This window comes from Papaver somniferum, chromosome 8 (assembly GCF_003573695.1).
Source record: "Papaver somniferum cultivar HN1 chromosome 8, ASM357369v1, whole genome shotgun sequence".
Lineage (NCBI taxonomy): Eukaryota > Viridiplantae > Streptophyta > Magnoliopsida > Ranunculales > Papaveraceae > Papaver > Papaver somniferum.
This window is the reverse complement of record NC_039365.1, coordinates 149234571-149252314: the sequence shown is the minus strand read 5'-3', so window position 1 is coordinate 149252314 and position 17744 is coordinate 149234571. Positions and strand designations below refer to the sequence as shown.

General features: G+C 36.0%; 1 pseudogene; it reads left to right on the top strand.

The window, feature by feature from the left end:
- Nucleotides 1–10146, top strand: part of LOC113303457 — an 85977-nt pseudogene extending 75831 nt beyond the window's left edge.
- Nucleotides 10147–17744: the final 7598 nt, after the last annotated feature.

Here is a 17744-nt window from a genome sequence, read left to right as displayed (position 1 = left end):
GGGAATACATGACGACAATCCAAAAAAACAGAGAAGAAGCAAAGTATCACTTACTTGTATATGATGAACGTGTGTTGAACCAGAATTCTCAGCAAATCGAAGGGAAGACCAACAGTTGAAAGAAGAATAAAATCTCTGAGAAAGAGATGGAGAGCGACAGTTCGAAGGGAAAAAAAAAAGAGTTAATGAAAATTCCTTCTCTTTATTCTCTTCTTATAGGCGGCTAGAGAATCCAAAATTTTGGATGTCCCGAAATTCAAGGGGAAGTTATTGCATGAAAGGACATATGGGGACCAACCAATCGGTACGTGAAAAAATGGCGTCGTTACGGGAGTTTTTCTTCCAATCCTACCAAATAGTAGAATATGAAAGAAAATGGGCAAACTGTGAATACCAATATTCTGCGGAGCAGTGTCACGATATTAGTGGTCGCATACAAAATAAACTGTGTATTCCTCGATATACAGAGAAACCTGAGTAGCAGAGTATACCTTCGCAGATCTGCTTTATCTCATCCCAAGAAGGGATACCTCGACGTCCAAGATAGAATAAATAAAGCCTAGTCTAGAGAAAGGCAGCTGGTGAAGGGACAAGGGTAGATGACGCATCTAATTAGCATTAAATGCACAAATATCTTATTTACACGCATAACCAAAGCGCGTGGAGAGAAATGACGTGGAGAAATATGACTGGAAAAGGTTAGCGGTGAACGAAGGTACAATTTGTACTGAGGATGGGAAGTTCCCGAAGGAACGTGGGTCAGCTTAATTGGCATAGTCCGACTGGACAAAGCACGCGGTGAACGAAGGTACCATTTGTACGGAAGGTATATCAGGGAACGATGGATCCAAATATAGCAAAGATATACCTGGAGCAGAAGGGGATATAAATACCAAGCTTCACCAACAACTCAAGGGCATTCAATATCTAGGAGAAGAAGATCTAGTCTTAAGCTTATACCTCTTTAATCTTTAGAACTTAAGTATTTACTTCAACTTGAGTTCTCTCTATTACTTTGGGAAGCATTTAAGTTCTTTGTAACCACCACTACTTAATACAAACAAATCACTCATTACCCCGTGGATGTAGACAAAAGTCGAACCACGTAATCTCTTGTGTCTCATGATAACTTAGTTGCACTTACATTATATTTTTGTTCTTTGTTATTATCGTGATCTTAGATATCTTTTATTACTTAGTATCGTCAGTTCAAGCGGACGTATCATTACTACATAGTACTAGGTCCTCTGAGTTGTTTATATTACGTAGACTATGGGAAAATTAGTAGTCACAAATTATGGTAGAAGAGTTGTACAAATATTTTGTGTATTTGTATCGTGTATTCCCTTCATTCCATTGATTATAACATTTTCCATAAGGATTAGTCATAAACCCTTTTAGAGGTCCATCAGAAGGATTTTCCTGAGGTTTAAGTCTAGGACCTCTAGAGATCGGTTCCAGAAGAGAAGAGTTGAAGGACTTCCATATTCTCGATCTTGACTTGCCAGACTTGTTCTTATAAGCACAGGGAATGTGTTCATTCGGGTCGGAAGAATTTATACCATAAAGCGGAACTTGCAACCTGTGATGATTTCTTGAAGAGAGATCATTCTTATAAGAATTCTGGTTTTCTGTAGGAAAGAAATTCACTGTAGATGTCTTCAGACGATTTACTCCATTGATAGTAAAAAGAAGCAAATTATGAAGATCGGAGATTTGTTTATTTCTAGCAAAACAATAAAGAGCATAGTGATTCTTTTTCCCACATAAGGAACAACACCGAGGATTAGACACATAATTGCATTGACTCATAACCTTTTCCGACACATGCGAATTTTGCAAGTGATTCACAGTGGGTAATTCCTTGGAGGGAATTTTCTTTACGCTGGGTAAATCCTTATGAGTATCAGAAGAAGGTACAGAGGATGACTTACTAATCAAAACAAAGTTTTCCTTTTTCAAGGTGTTACACTGTTCTTGGGCACATCGAAGAGATGCAACAAGTTCCTCTTTTTCAGCACGATGACTGTTTATTTCTGACGAATGAGTCTTGATTAAACGTTCTTCTCTAATTGAGTCTTCTTTAACAGTATCTTCAAGTCTACAAATCTTTTCATATTGTAGATTAGTTTTTTGAATCAATTTTTCGATATTGTTAGAGAGAGATTTAATAAAGCAATAGAGCTAAGGTTCTCTTTCAAGAGATTTCTCGAATTCATCAATGAGATGGTCATTCTTTTCTTCAAGAGTCTTGATTTTAGAAACTTGAAAATCAATGATTTTAACAGATTTTTTTAACGATCTGGTGAGTTCCATTTCCGATTCTGACACGGTGTCAATTTTCTTGATTTTCCGTCGGGATTCGGAAGAATCTACTAAGGAGATATATTTTGAGGAAAAACCAAGATTTTTGGCATAATTAAAAATTTTGGAAAACATCTATATGTGTGTTAGTTTGAAAGATACTTCTTAGGTCCACAGAGATCAGATTGCTACAAACACAGACTTATGAGGTCTTAAATGTGTTTGCCTGCTCTGATACCAATTGAAAAATCGGGGGTCTAACAACCACACCCAATATTTCGTTTGGCAATCTAAATAGACATACTCCAATATACTTTCAAGAGAATCAACTGGACAGTCAGACTCAATCTAGAGAAAAGTATATCAAAGAGTTTATATCTCTTCTCTCAATTCAATCTGCAATCAGCAAATAGGAATTTGCGAGCCCGATTGAATATAAGAGAAATAACTTGAACGGTACCAAAGACGAATGTTCGAGGATCAATCAATTTCAATCAACAACCAAAGGTTGGATTTCCCAATTGATCGATTCAATGCACAACCTGTGATATTTCAATTATATAACAAAATATAATGCAGAAAAGAAATAACACAGTCATTAGAAGTTTTGTTAACGAGGAAACCGCAAATGCAGAAAAACCCGGGACCTAGTCCAGTTTTGAACACCACATTGTATTAAGCCGCTACAGACACTAGCCTACTACCATTGAACTTTGGGATGGAATGTAGTTGAGCCCTAATGAATCTCACACTGATCAAGGTACAGTTGCGCTCCTTAAGTCTCTGAACCCCAACAAGATTCTACGCACTTGATTCCCTTAGTTGACCTCACCCACAACCAAGAGTTTCTATGACCCAAAGTCGAAGACTTGATAAACAAATCTGTCTCACACAGAAAAGTCTATTAGAATAGATAAATCTGTCTCCCACAGAAATACCTACGAGTTTTGTTCCGTCTTTTGATAAATCTAGGTACCGGACTTATATTTCCAAAGAACAGACTAGACATATCAATCACCTCACAATAATCTTAATCGATTAAAGAAACAAGATATTGTGGAATCACAAATGATGAGACGAAGATGTTTGTGACTACTTTTAATCTTACTTATCGGAGATAAATCTCAAGAAAATCTTAGCAAAGATAATACTCAATCACGATAGTAAAAGTAAGATCAGAACACACAACTACAGAGAAAATAGTTGGGTCTGGCTTCACAATCCCAATGAAGTCTTCAAGTCGTTAACCTACAGGGTTTCGTTAAAAACCTAAAGTTAAAGGAGAATCGACTCTAGTCGCAACTAGTATCACACAAGAGGTGTGGGGATTAGGTTTCCAAGTTGCTAGAGTTCTCCTTTATATAGTTTTCAAATCAGGGTTTGCAATCAATGTTACCTTGGTAGCAAAGCATTCAATATTCACCATTAGATGAAATCCTGATTAGATTCAAGCTAATATCTTTTAACCATTAGATCGAACTTAGATTGTTATACACAAATGAATTGTACCCTGATTTAGGTTTATGTAACCGTTCCTAAACATGTACACCATGTTGGCTCAACCGTAGTTAACCGATGTTAGATATATCTTAACCATAACTAGTTCAAATGACTCAAATGAAACTAGTTAAAGAATTGTTCAATTGTTATATTCTCATAGAAGTATACAAGAACACAATTGAAGAAAAATTGGTTTGATTCACTCGAATCAATTCATGAACATTATAGCCACGGTTTGAAAAGAATGCATTCCTTATTATATAAATGTATTTGTTCATGTCACAACCGATTTTAGAACTTTAACCAGTCATGTATGCAAACGGGTGTGCATACTTGAATAGCCGGACCAAGTTTGGTTTTCGCCAGTATACGAACGGGTACGCATACCTCCAAACCCAACAGAAAATTTCGGTCATAAACCTACTCCATTATGCGTACGGGTACGCACACTTAGGTTCCCGGACTTCTCAAACCAACAGGTACGCATACGGGTATGCATACTATGGTTCCCGGACATGGATCACATATATGCAAGAGTGCACAACATGTTTATAATCCAATGTTGGTGAAGTATTACAAAAGAAACTTTCTTAGAGGATGACAATAGACATTTTCACACACTATTAGCATCAAACCAATTTTCAAGTTATTGAAATAATCATAACGAAACATTCCAAGTCTACACCAAATGATTGTATCACACAAACCATGTAAGATGTTACTCGACGATTTTCACATGATCATCTTTTGAATTTCGTCAAGAATATAAGATGGACTTGGTTGAAGCGAAAGCTTACCAACACATATTTCAAAAAATATGTAAGCGAGTTAAACTCAGCTCGAAATCTCAAATGTGCATAATCAAAAACCATATAATAATACGACTTATGTCTCAATAAAGGAGATAGATTATAAATAGACTTTCCAAGTGATAGATGAGTTTTAGTCTCCACATACCATTTGTTGACGAAGTTCCACAAGCTCTCCTTAGTAGTTCTCCGTCTTCAATTGATGAACGTCGTGAAGTCTAATGCTCAACTACACATTATATCCTAGTCCGAGACATCACTATAAGTAGACTAGAAATCAAGACTTATAGTTTTGATCACTAACATTGACAAACAATCTTGAGTTAGAAACACTTTCAAGTTCGACAGAGTAGTGCACTAACACTATCTCAAGCATGTTTGTCAAGTTTAGTTGCCAAAACTATAAGTCTTGATTTCTAGTCTACTTATAACTAATTCTCGGATTAGTATAGAAAGTGTAGTTGAGCATTAGACTTCACGGTGTTCATCGATTGAAGACCAAGAACTACTAAGGGGAGCTTGTGGAGCTTCATCAACAAAAGGTATGTGGAGACTTGAACGCATCTATCACTCAAAAGTCTATTTACTCTATCTCATATTTGATACAGAAGTCATATTGCTATATAGACTTCAATTATACACATTTGATATTTCGAGCCGAGTTTATCTCGCTTATCTATTTCTCGAAATATGTGTGGGTAAGCTTTCGCTTTAACCAAGTTCATCTTTTATTCTTGACAAAATTCAAAATATGATTATGTGAAAATCTCCTTGTAACATCTTACATGATTTTTGTGAGACAGTCATTTGATGTAGACTCGGAATGTTCCGTACTGATCATTCGATCAGTTGAAAATTGCTTTAAAGATAATAGTTTGTGTGAGGCAGCTATTGTCGTCTTCCGATAATATTTCAATGGTTGAAATAAGAGTTTTGAACAATTGGATATAAGCACAATATGCGTACTTGCATATGTGTAATCCAGGTCCGGGAACCATGGTATGCATACCCATACTCGTACTGATTGGTTTAGTAGAGTTCCGGGAAATAATTACGCATACCAGTATACGCGTATTGACGTGAGGTTCAAGTTCCAGGACTTTACTGAGTTTGGTGGTATGCGTACCCGTTCGCATACCGGCGAACCCAAACTTAGTCCGGCCACTAAGGTGTGCGTACCCCTTGCATACTTGAGTGGGTTATATTCTAAAATCGGTTTGTTCATGGTCTAATACATTTATATAATAAGGACCGCAATCTTTTGCAAACCGTGGCTATAATGTTCATGACTTGATTCGAGTGAATCAAAATCGATTTTGCTGCAACTGTGTCTTGTATACTTCTACGAGAATATAAAAAATTGAACAACTCTAGAACTAGTTTCATTTGAGTCATTTGAACTAGTTATGGTTAAGATGAATAAGGTTGATATGAAAGTGTTCATATGGCTAACTTCGGTTAACTATTGTTGAGACAACAAAGGTGTACACGTTTAGGTACGATTACTCATATATAAATGAAGTCACTTTTAATTTGTGTGTAACAAGCTAAGTTCGATCTAACGGTTAAAACATATTAGCTTGAATTTAATCAGTTTTTCATCTAACGGTGAATATTGAATGCTTTGTTACCAAGGTAACATTGATTGCAAACCCTAATTTGAAGACTATATAAGGGAGAACTCTACCAACTGGGAAATCTAATCCCCGCACCTCTTGTGTGATACTAGTTGCGACTAGAGTCGATTTTCCTTTAACCTTACATTTTTCCAAAACCCTGTAGGTTGACGACTTGAAGACTTCATTGGGATTGTGAAGCCAGACCCAACTATTTTTCTGTAGTTGCATATTCTGATCTTGCTTCTTTTTATCGTGATTAAGTACTATCTTCTCTAAGATTTGCTCGAGATTTAATCTTCGATAGGCAAGATAAAAAGTAGTCACAAACATCTTCGTCTCATCGTTTGTGATTCCATAATATCTTGTTTCTCTGCCATAGGATTAAGATTATTGTGAGGTGATTGATATTTCTAGGTTGTTTTTCGGGAATATAAGTCCGGTATATCAATTGGTTCATGTTCACCTTTACTTATCAAAAGACAGAATAAAACTCATCGGTTTATCTGTGGGAGACATATTTATCTATTCAATAGACATTTCTATGTGAGACAGATTGGTTTATCAAGTCTTCGACTTTGGATCGTAGCAACTCTTAGTTGTGGGTGAGATCAGCTAAGGGAATCAAGTGCATAGAATTCTGCTGGGATTCAGAGACGAAAGGCGAGCAACTGTACTTTGATCAGTGTGAGATGGGTTAGGGTTTAACTACATTCTAGTCCGAAGTTAACTTGGAGTAGGCTAGTGTCTGTAGCGGCTTAATACAATGTCGTGTTCAAATTTGGACTAGGTCCCGGGATTTTTCTGCATTTGCGGTTTCCTCATTAACAAAACTTCTGGTGTCTGTGTTATTTGTTTTCCGCATTATATTTGTTTATATAATTGAAATATCATAGGTTATGCGTAAGTTCAATCAATTGTGAATCCAACCTTTGGTTGTTGATTAAATTGATTGACACTTGTATATTGGTTTTTGATATCGCCCAAGTTATTTCTTATATTCTATCGGGCTCGCAAATTCCTATTTGTTTGATTGCAGATTGAATTGATAAATTGAGATATAACTCTTTGATATACTTTTCTGAATATTGAGTCTGACTGTCTAATTGATTCTCTTGAAAGTATATTGGAGTTAGTCCATACAGATTGCTAAGTGAAATATTGGGTGTGGTTGTTAGACCCACGCTTTTTCAACCCATACCAAAGCATGGCATGAATGCTTATGCACTGGTTTCTGATGTCGTCTACATTCCAAAAAATACAAGACTCTTGATGGAAGCGTAAGAATTTGGAGCCACAGTTGTTATCGGGGTAGAGATGTTCATCGGGAAGGCATACGAACAATATGAAAGATTCACTGGTTTTACAGGTGAATAACCATTCTCCTCTCATACTTTTGTTTTTCTCCTCTTTCCTATTAAACTTAGTCCTGACACTTGCATTATCCTTCTTTCTGTTAGAGCATTTCTCGGTCGAACTTGCATGCGTTGCTAATCTCAAGCATGTTTGTCAATGTTAGTGATCAAAATTATAAGTCTTGATTTCTAGTCTACTATAGCTAAGTCTCGGACTTGGATAGAAAGTGTAGTTGAGCTCAAGGACTTCATGGCGATTCATCATAGAAGAAGAAGAACTGCTCAAGGAACCGGTGGAACTTCTCGACAAAAAGGTATGTGAAGACTTGAACTTATCTGTCACTCAAAAGTCTATCTACTCTATCTCCTACTTCTTGAGACAAAAAGTCGTATGCTATATATAGACTTAGATTATACACATTTGGTATTTCGTGCGGAGTATACCTCGCCTATCTATATCTCGAAATATGTGTTGGTAGGCATTTCGCTTCGATCATGTTTATTTTTACCTAGTGACGAAAGTCATGATATGTTTCAATCACTTTGAAAATTGCTTTGACGAGAAATGGTGTAACAACTATATAACGTCCTCTAAGAATGTTTCAATGGTTGGAATGAGAGTTTAGATTACATAACCAATGATGGACATAAGTATTGTTGTGGAAACACATATGTGCATAAGTCCTATCCCTTGAACCAAAGTTTGCGAACTTTGTTGATCAAGAGAAACCGGAAGAATGGATTGTTGCCAAGTCCGCGAACTGCCGAACTTCTCATCCCGAGAATTTCTACTGGAATTGACAAACTACTTGCGTGAAGCTAAGTCCGCGAACCGGCGAAGTTCTCATACCCGAGAATTTCTGCTGGAGTTTGTAAACTCTGCCCGGTAAATTAAGTCCGCAAACCTAGTCTGCGAACTTAAGAAGGTTATATATCTGAAGATGATTTCTGAACTTAAACTTATAAAGACTAAGGAATGCAATTTGCAAACCGTGGCTATAAAGTTCATGAACCGATTCGAGTGAATCAAATCATCTTTGCTTCAATTGTGTCTTGTGTAGTACATAAGATTTACTTGAAATTGAACAACTCTCTAACTAGTTCATTTGAGTCATTTGAACTAGTTATGGTGAAGAAGAATATGGTTGGTATGAAATGCTCATATGGCTAACCATTTGATTAAATATTGTTGAACCAAAAATGTACACGTTTGGGTACGGTAAACAAACCTAGAAGCGTGCATTTCATTTGTGTATAACAAGCTAAGTTTTCGATCTAACGGTTGAGAAATATTTGCTTGAATCTGAATCAGGTTTTCATCTAACGGTGGATATTGTTTGCTTTGTGACCAAGGCGAAACCTTGATTTGAAAGACTATATAAGGGGACATCTAGCAACTCTGCAAAACTAATCCCCACACTTCACGTGTGATACTAGTTTGCGTGCTAGAGTCGTTTCTCCTTTAACCTTTGGTTTTCTTCTTCTAAAACCAGGTTAACGACTTAAAAACTTCATTGGGATTGTGAAGCCAGACCGATACTACTTTTATCATAGTTGTGTGATCTGATCTTGCATCTTCTATCGTGCGAGTACGATCAGATTGATTGGCTTGATATTGATATCTAGGCAAGATATAAAAAGTAGTCACAAACATCTTCTTCTCATTGTTTGTGATTCCGCAACATCTTGTTTCGCTGCCATACGATTAATATTGTTGTGAGGTGATTGATTTTTCTAAAATGTTCTTCGGGAATATAAGACTGGATTATCAATTGGTTCCTGTTCACCTTGATTATTATCAAAAGACGGAACAAAACCTTTAGGGTTTATCTGTGGGAGACAGATTGATCCTTTCATAGACTTGTCTGTGGAAGACAGATTTGTTTATTGTCAAAGCCCGCGATTTTGGGTCGTAGCAACTCTTAGTTGTGGGTGAGATCAGCTAAGGGAATCAAGTGCGCAATATCCTGCTGAGATCAGAGGCGTAGGGAGTACAACTGTACCTTGGATCAGTGGGAGTCTGATTGTGGTTCAACTACAGTCCAGTCCGAAGTTAGCTTGGAGTAGGCTAATGTCTGTAGCGGCTTAATACAGTGTGTGTTCAATCTGGACTAGGTCCCGGAGTTTTTCTGCATTTGCGGTTTCCTCGTTAACAAAATTTCTGGTGTCTGTGTTATTTCAATTTCCGCATTATATTGTTTTATCTTTATAATTGAAATAATACAGGTTGTGCGTTAGATCATCAATTAGAGTAATCCAACCTTTGATTGTTGATTGTCATTGGTTGATCCTTGGATATTGGTCTTTGGTACCATCCAAGTTATTCCTTGTATTTGATTAGTACTCGCAGTTTCTGTTTGAGGAAATCAAATCAAGAGAGAGAGATATAAACTCGTTGATGTACTTTTAATTGATTGAGTCTTGTTGATTCTCTTAAAAATATATTTGAGTTTGTCCATAAATATTGCTAAGCGAAATATTGGGTGGTGTTGTTAGACCCCCGCTTTTTCACTCTCTGCAACGCCTAAGAAGCTGTTTAAGGAAACCATGTCAAAACTGTAGTTAATAAGTTGATCTGGTTGTTACGCTATCGGCCTATTTTACATCCCCAAATTTCATTTTATGAGATTGGTTTTGAGTAAAACTGCTACCCAATTTATATCTAGAGTTGTTATAGCAAATGTGTGTATGTACTGTTATAATACAGATAGATTAACCCCAACCCACGGGGTATCTTTGCAAGTGTTTATATTTTTGTTGTAATTTACAGATTCTTTAAAAGGTTGTGTTCCCAAATGACCCAAACCGACTTCTGATTTGATCTCCTAGTCCTATACAACATCACCTACGATTATGAACTGGTAACCGACACGAGGGGATAAAATGGACAAAAATTCTTAATTGACGGGTCCCATAAACTCCCCCAAAACTGCCTAGACTCAACTAGTGGACCCATATGACCTTTTAATGTGCCCCCTTGCAAATTCCCTGAGGGAAGGTCCGGTCATCCCCTCTCACATGACGGTTTTGGTGTTGTTTATGGGGTGGTCTGCACAGAATCACTCTAAAATTGAAAAATCCACCACCCATCCACCAACCCCTTCACTAGGAGCAGCCACCTCTGTCTCTCTCTCTTCACCTAAATCCGTCTATCTTGAGTCTACTCTAAATCTTCAATTCTCTCCCTCAATGGACTCAACCAGTTTCTCAGTAAGATCTCCATACTCGATTTCTCATTCTTTCAAATTTATCTCCCACACTAATGTTCTCACTTTTTTTTTTGTTTTTTTTTTTTGGAATTTTATTGATTTTATTTTGTAATGGAATTTTCAGTTATCAAGTATTGAAATGAATAGCGGAGGAGGAGGAGGAATAAGAACAAATTCAACATTAGTATGTGCTCTAATAATGGGAAAACAATTGATCATATGTTTATTGATATGGCCAAAGATAAAGAAATTAGAGTTGAGATTCGATTAGATTACTTATCCATTTCCTATCCTCGTCAAGATCTTCAAAACCTAATTATTATAGTGTTAGAGCACTGCTCGTTCGAACTCGCAAGAGTTACTATCTCAAGCTTGTTTGTCAAGTTTAGTTGCCAAAACTATAAGTCTTGATTTCTAGTCTACTTATAGCTAAGTCTCGGACTAGGATAGTAAGTGTAGTTGAGCTCTAGAGAATTCACGGCGTTCATCGAATGAAGACGAAGGACTACTCAAGGGAACTTGTGGAACTTCATCAACAAAAGGTATGTGGAGACTTGAACTCATCTGTCACTCAAAATTCTATCTACTCTATCTCCTATTTGAGAAAAAAGTCTATTGCTATATAGACTTCAATTATACACATTTGATATTTCGAGCCGAGTTTATATCGCTTATCTATCTCTCGAAATATGTGTGGGTAAGCTTTCGCTTTAAACAAGTTCATCTTTTATTCTTGACGAAAGTCAAAAGATTATCATGTGAAAATCGCCTTGTAACATCTTACATGATTTGTGTGAGACAGTCATTTGATGTAGATTTGGAATGTTTCGTATTGATCATTTGATCAACTGAAAATTTCTTTGAAGCTAATAGTTTGTGTGAGACAGCTATTGTCGTCTTCCAAGAATGTTTCAATGATTGAAATGAGGGTTTAGAACATGTAACCATGTGCATATAAACATAGTGTGTATTCACATTTGTGTAAATTCCAAAACCGGGAACTATGGTATGCGTACCCGTACGCGTACTGGTTGGTTGTTGGAAGTCCGGTAACTAAGTATGCGTACCCGAACGCATACTGGCGGAAGATCAAGTTCCGCGAATTTCTGGTGGAGTTTGGAGGTGTAGTATGGTATGCGTACCCGTACGCATACTGGCGCAACCAAACTCAGTCCGGCTACATAGGTATGCGTACCCGTTTGCATACTTAAGTAGGTTATGTTCTAAAATCGGTTTGTTCATGAACTAATACATTTATATAATAAGGAATGCAATCTTTTGCAAACCGTGGTTATAATGTTCATGAAATGATTCGAGTGAATCTAAATCGATTGTGCTTCAATTGTGTCTTGTATACTTCTATGAGAATATACACAATTGAACAACGCTCTAACTAGTTTCATTTGAGTCATTTTAACTAGTTGTAATGAAGATGAATAAGGTTGATTTGAAAGTGCTCATATGGATAACCATTGGTTAACTATTATTGAACCAACTAAGTGTACACGTTTAGGTACGGTCACCTTTATCTAAATGATGGTGCATTTCATTTGTGTATAACAAGCTAAGTTCGATCTAACGGTTGAAAGATATTAGTTTGAATCTAATCAGGTTTTTATCTAACGGTGAATATTGAATGCCTTGTTACCAAGGTAACCTTGATGGCAAACCCTGATTTGGATACTATATAAAGGAGAACTCTAGCAACTGGGAAACCTAATCCCCACACCTCCTGTTTGATACTAGTTGCGACTAGAGTCGATTCTCCTTTAACCTTAGGTTTTTTCAAAACCCTATAGGTTAACAACTTGAAAACTTCATTGGGATTGTGAAGCCAGACCCAACTATTTTCTTTGTAGTTGCATTTTCTGATCTTGTTGTTTTCTATTTTGATTGAGTACTATCTTTCTTAAGAATTGCTCGATATCTATTCTCCGATAGGCAAGATTGAAAAGTAGTCACAAACATCTTCATCTCATCGTTTGTGATTCCACAATATCTTATTTCGCTAATCGATTAATATTATTGTAAGATGATTGATAATACTAGGCTGTTCTTCGGGAATATAAGTCCAGTTTATCAATTGGTTTCTGTTCACCTTGATTTATCAAAAGACGGAACAAAAATCGTAGGTATATCTGTGAGAGACAGATTTATCTATTCAATAGACTTTTATGTGTGATATATATTTGTTTATCAAGTCTTCGAATTTGGGTCGTAGCAACTCTTAGTTGTGGGTGATATCATCTAGGGAATCAAGTGTGCAGAATCCGACGTGGTTCAAGAGGCATAAGGAACGCAACTGTAACTTGATCAGTGTGAGATTGGTTAGGGCTCAACCACATTCCAGTATGAAGTTAAGTGATTGTAGGATAGTATCTGTAACGACTTAATATTGTGTTGTGTTCAAATCTGGACTAGGTCCCGGGGTTTTTCTGCATTTGGGGTTTCCTCGTTAACAAAATTTCTGGTGTCTGTGTTATTTTTTTTCCGGATTATATTTGTTTATATAATTGGAATATTACAGGTTGTACATAAGTTCAATCAATTAGATAATATAACCTTTGGTTGTTGATATAAATTGATTGACACTTGGATATTGGTTTCTGATACCATCCAAGTTATTTCTTATATTCAATCAGGATCGCAAATTCCTATTTGTTTGATTGCAGATTGAATTGAGAAATTGAGATATAACTTTTTGATATACTTTTCTTAAGATATTGATCTGACTGTCTAGTTGATTCTCTTGAAATTATATTGGAGTTAGTCCATACAGATTGCTAAGCGAAATATTGGGTGTGGTTGTTAGACCCCGCCTTTTCAATCGGTATTAGAGCAGGCAAACGCATTTAAGTCTGTGTTTGTAGCAATCTGACCCTATGGACAGAAGTGCTATCTCTATAAACGTACCGCCAGTCTTCAATGGCTCGAATTACTTATGGTGGAAAATTGCTATGCGTGTCTTTCTTCAAGCATATGATTTTCAATCATGGGTTTACATTGTTAATGGCTATAATCCTCCGGTTGTTACAATAGGCAATGTAACTATTCCAAAGGATATCGGTGATTATGATGCTGTCTAGATTCATGGTGCAAAGCATAATTCTGACATATTGAATGCAATCATCCATTCCATTACGCCAGATCTTCAGCACCATGTGACTACGTGCACTCGGTCTAAAGATGCTTGGTATATCTTAGAAACCGTATTTTAATGGAATACCTATGAAAAACAAGCTAGGATTCAAAATCTAAATACTGATTGGGAAAACCTTCGTATGGCAGATGAAGATTCATTTAATGAGTTTAATCACAAAGTGTCTGAAATTGTTAATGCATCTTTTGTGTTGGGTAAGACTATTCCTGAAAAGACCATTGTGATGAAAATTCTCAGATCATTGCCATCTAGATACGATTCTAAGAAACATGCCATCGTTGAAGGAAATAACCTTGATGTGCTTTCCAGAAATACTCTCGTTGGGAAGTTAAAGATCTTTGATCATGAGCATGTATCCAAATCTGGAAAGGATATTGATTTGAAAGCACAAAACAACACTAAACTACTTAATAAAAGTAAAAGTATTGGCATATCTGAAGATGATCCTTCTGAGACTGATTCATCAGATGAAGATCTTGATAAGTCAGTCACGTTGATCACAAGACAGTTTAGATCTTCTTTTGAAAAGAAGTAAATGGTTCACTAGAGATAAACCTAAGTCATCAGTTAAACCTCATAATCGTTTTCCTCCTAAAAACAGGGATACTGATGACGAGGATATGCCACAGTGCTTCAAGTGTAAAGGCTTTGGTCATTTTGCGAATGAGTATCCAAATCGTAGAAAATACACTGGAAACAAAGGTCTTGCTGCAACTCTTGATGAAATGTCCGATCACTATGATTCAAATGAAGATGAAAAATCAAGTGTTGCGCTCCTTGCTGAAAATATTAATTTTGATAATTGTAGCAATACTCACATCAATCTTGATATTTTTCCTGGTTTTGGAGGATAAAATAGATTTTTCTCTATTTACTAGAGATTTTATTTCTAACGTTTCAGGCTCCACAATTTTTCTAGCAGCCTGCTCCGTTATGTTGTCTGAACCATCCTCCACTTTGACATGTTCTTACTGTACTCTTAAGGGTCACTAAGTCTCTAATTGCTTCAAGTACAAGCATAAAGTAAGATATGTCAGCAAACTTCAACGGAGAGCAAATCGATTAGCAAACAAGCTTAAACTTGTTCAGAAATCTTCTGAGGTATGTAAACTAAATCCCTCTCTGAAAAGGTTAATTTCTAATTAACCAGTTAGACCTCTCCGGAAAAGAACAAGGTCTAAGCATTCTTTGGAAGAAATAGTTAGGAACTCTTTCCAAAAGGTTCACGGTGGAAAAATCATTGTTCACCCCAACACAGCATAATTGTGTTAGCCGTGCATCTTGTCTCAAGTGCCTGTTTTCAAAGAGACAAGAGTAAAGCACATTCAAGTCTTAAAAAAAAAGAAAAAAATCATTTTCTTTGGTTGTTTTCTTTTGTTTGTTTGAGTTCAATAAAAAAAAATTGGTTGTCCTTTCATATCACAAATTGGTATTGAAATGGTCTTTCATTTTTCGTTAAAAATCAGGGTTAAAATTGACAATTCTACCCTCTTTAGGGCTGAGAATTTAGCGTTTCAATAAAGGTTCTGTAACCCTACATTCCTTTTTCCTTCTCTAAAAAGCTCTTTTCATCACAAGTTCGCTTGTAGAGCTTGTTCAGTGATTTTCTCTCATAAATCCATTTTTTATGGAGACTCCAAGCATAATGACTTCTGATGGAAAAGATGTTAATATGATTGTTAAGACGTCAATCATGAAGGAAAAATAATAATTGGTATCTCCCTTACCCTCAAATTTGAAAAGAAAAAGGTGGAATGTGAGAAAACCAAGGGCCGTTCCTTCAAATCTTCAGAAGTTTACTGTTGTTCTTGAAGAGTTGAAGGAAATAAGAAAGGAGATGTAGCAAATAAAGGCTTTTGTGTTTAGGACTCTTGAAATTCAGAAGGCACTGATTCGACATCAGTCAAGAAGGTTCGTTTAGATTGAATTTTATCTTCATGAACCCTATGTTCCAATGGTTGTTGATGACAAGGAGTTCGGGGACGATAAAGAATTTTTCAAAGGTATTAATGTCTAGGAAACTTCTTATGAGAATTTATTCTTGTGTTCTAAGAGGATAACTGGGGTTTGGAATAACAATTATTGTGAGTACACATATCTATTTCCAACGATTTTCATCTTGCAATGTTTTCATAATTATTTATTTAAATTCTAAAGTTTATTTGGAAGATGATTTTGCAGTATTAATCTTTATGGTTTTATACATTGCAACTTGTTATGGGATATGTGTGTTTGCGTCCGTAAACTATGATTGTCCCATACGTGGTCAAAAGTTAAGTCTTTCATATGTCATTGTGCAAATATTGATAAAAGATTGAATGAACTTTTGACAAACAAAAGTTAAGCCTATTATGTCATTATGCAAATATTGATGGAAGATAGGATGAATTTTTGTTTAGAAAGATTAAGTCTATTATATGTCTCTATGCAAATATTGATGAAAACTAAATGAATCTTTGAATATTCCGCAGTATTGGTTGTCATGATCCACATCTTTGTGTAAATACTGTGCGGCTCCGTAAGTTTTCTTATGTTGACCATTTCCCATTAAATTAATCATGGGTTCTTTTGTGGTTAATTTAATTGAGTATTTTGGATACAAATTCATGTTTCATGTGATTTGTTAATGTCAAATAAATCCTTCTTTTCTTGTGAAAGTAAGGTCGCTCTTGTTGTTCCTTTGGGGATGACATTTTATGGGGGAGAGTTCTTGATTGAACTTGTGCTTAATTTCCAAATCTTCGTGGGGAGTGCGGCTTTGGAATATTATAGGGGTTATCTTGTATCTTTATAAACTCCTTGATGAATGCATTTAGTTTCGGCTATATGATTGCATCTAAACAAAGTTGATATGTGGTTCTCTTTTGGTATTGAAGTATCTCTATGGAAATTTCATTAGGATCCCACTAGTTTTCGTACCTTTGCCAATTTATATTTACGAAAAGGGGGAGCATTAATGTGTAGTTCACACTACAAATACATAAGATTTACGGATCATTATGTAAGGGGGAGTGGTTTTCATGGGAGATGAAGTATTGAATAAGGGGGAGTGATACATATCACCATAGTATTGTTGTCAAATTTGTGATACAACTGAACTTTGATGTTGTGTAATAATACTATGATGCTCAGTTGAACACATTTAGAATCATTGGAGTACTTGGAAGTGACGAAGATTTCAAGTAATGTTGAAGAACCAAGGAGATCAAGCATTTGGATGAGAAGCTACAAAGTTTATTTATTTTGTAATCCATATGTATTGATAGTTTTGTCACTAAAATAGACAAAGGGGGAGATTGTTAGAGCACTACTCGGGCGAACTCGCAAGCATTGCTATCTCAAGCTTATTTGTCAAGTTTAGTTGCCAAAACTATAAGTCTTGATTTCTATTCTACTTATAGCTAAGTCTCGGATTAGGATAATAAGTGTAGTTGAGCTTTAGACTTCAAGGCGTTCATCGAATGAAGACGAAGAACTACTCAAGGGAAATTGCGGAAATTCATCAACAAAATGTATGTGGAGACTTGAACTCATATATCACTCAAAAGTCTATCTATTATATCTCCTATTTGAGACAAAAGTCGCATTGCTATATAGACTTCATACACATTTGATATTTCGAGCCGAGTTTATCTCGGTTATCTATTTATCGAAATATGTGTTGGTAAGCTTTCTCTTTAACCAAATACATCTTTTATTCTTGACGAAAGTCAAAATATAATCATGTTAAAATCTCCCTGTAATATATTACATGATTTGTGTGAGACAGTCATTTGATGTAGACTCGAAAT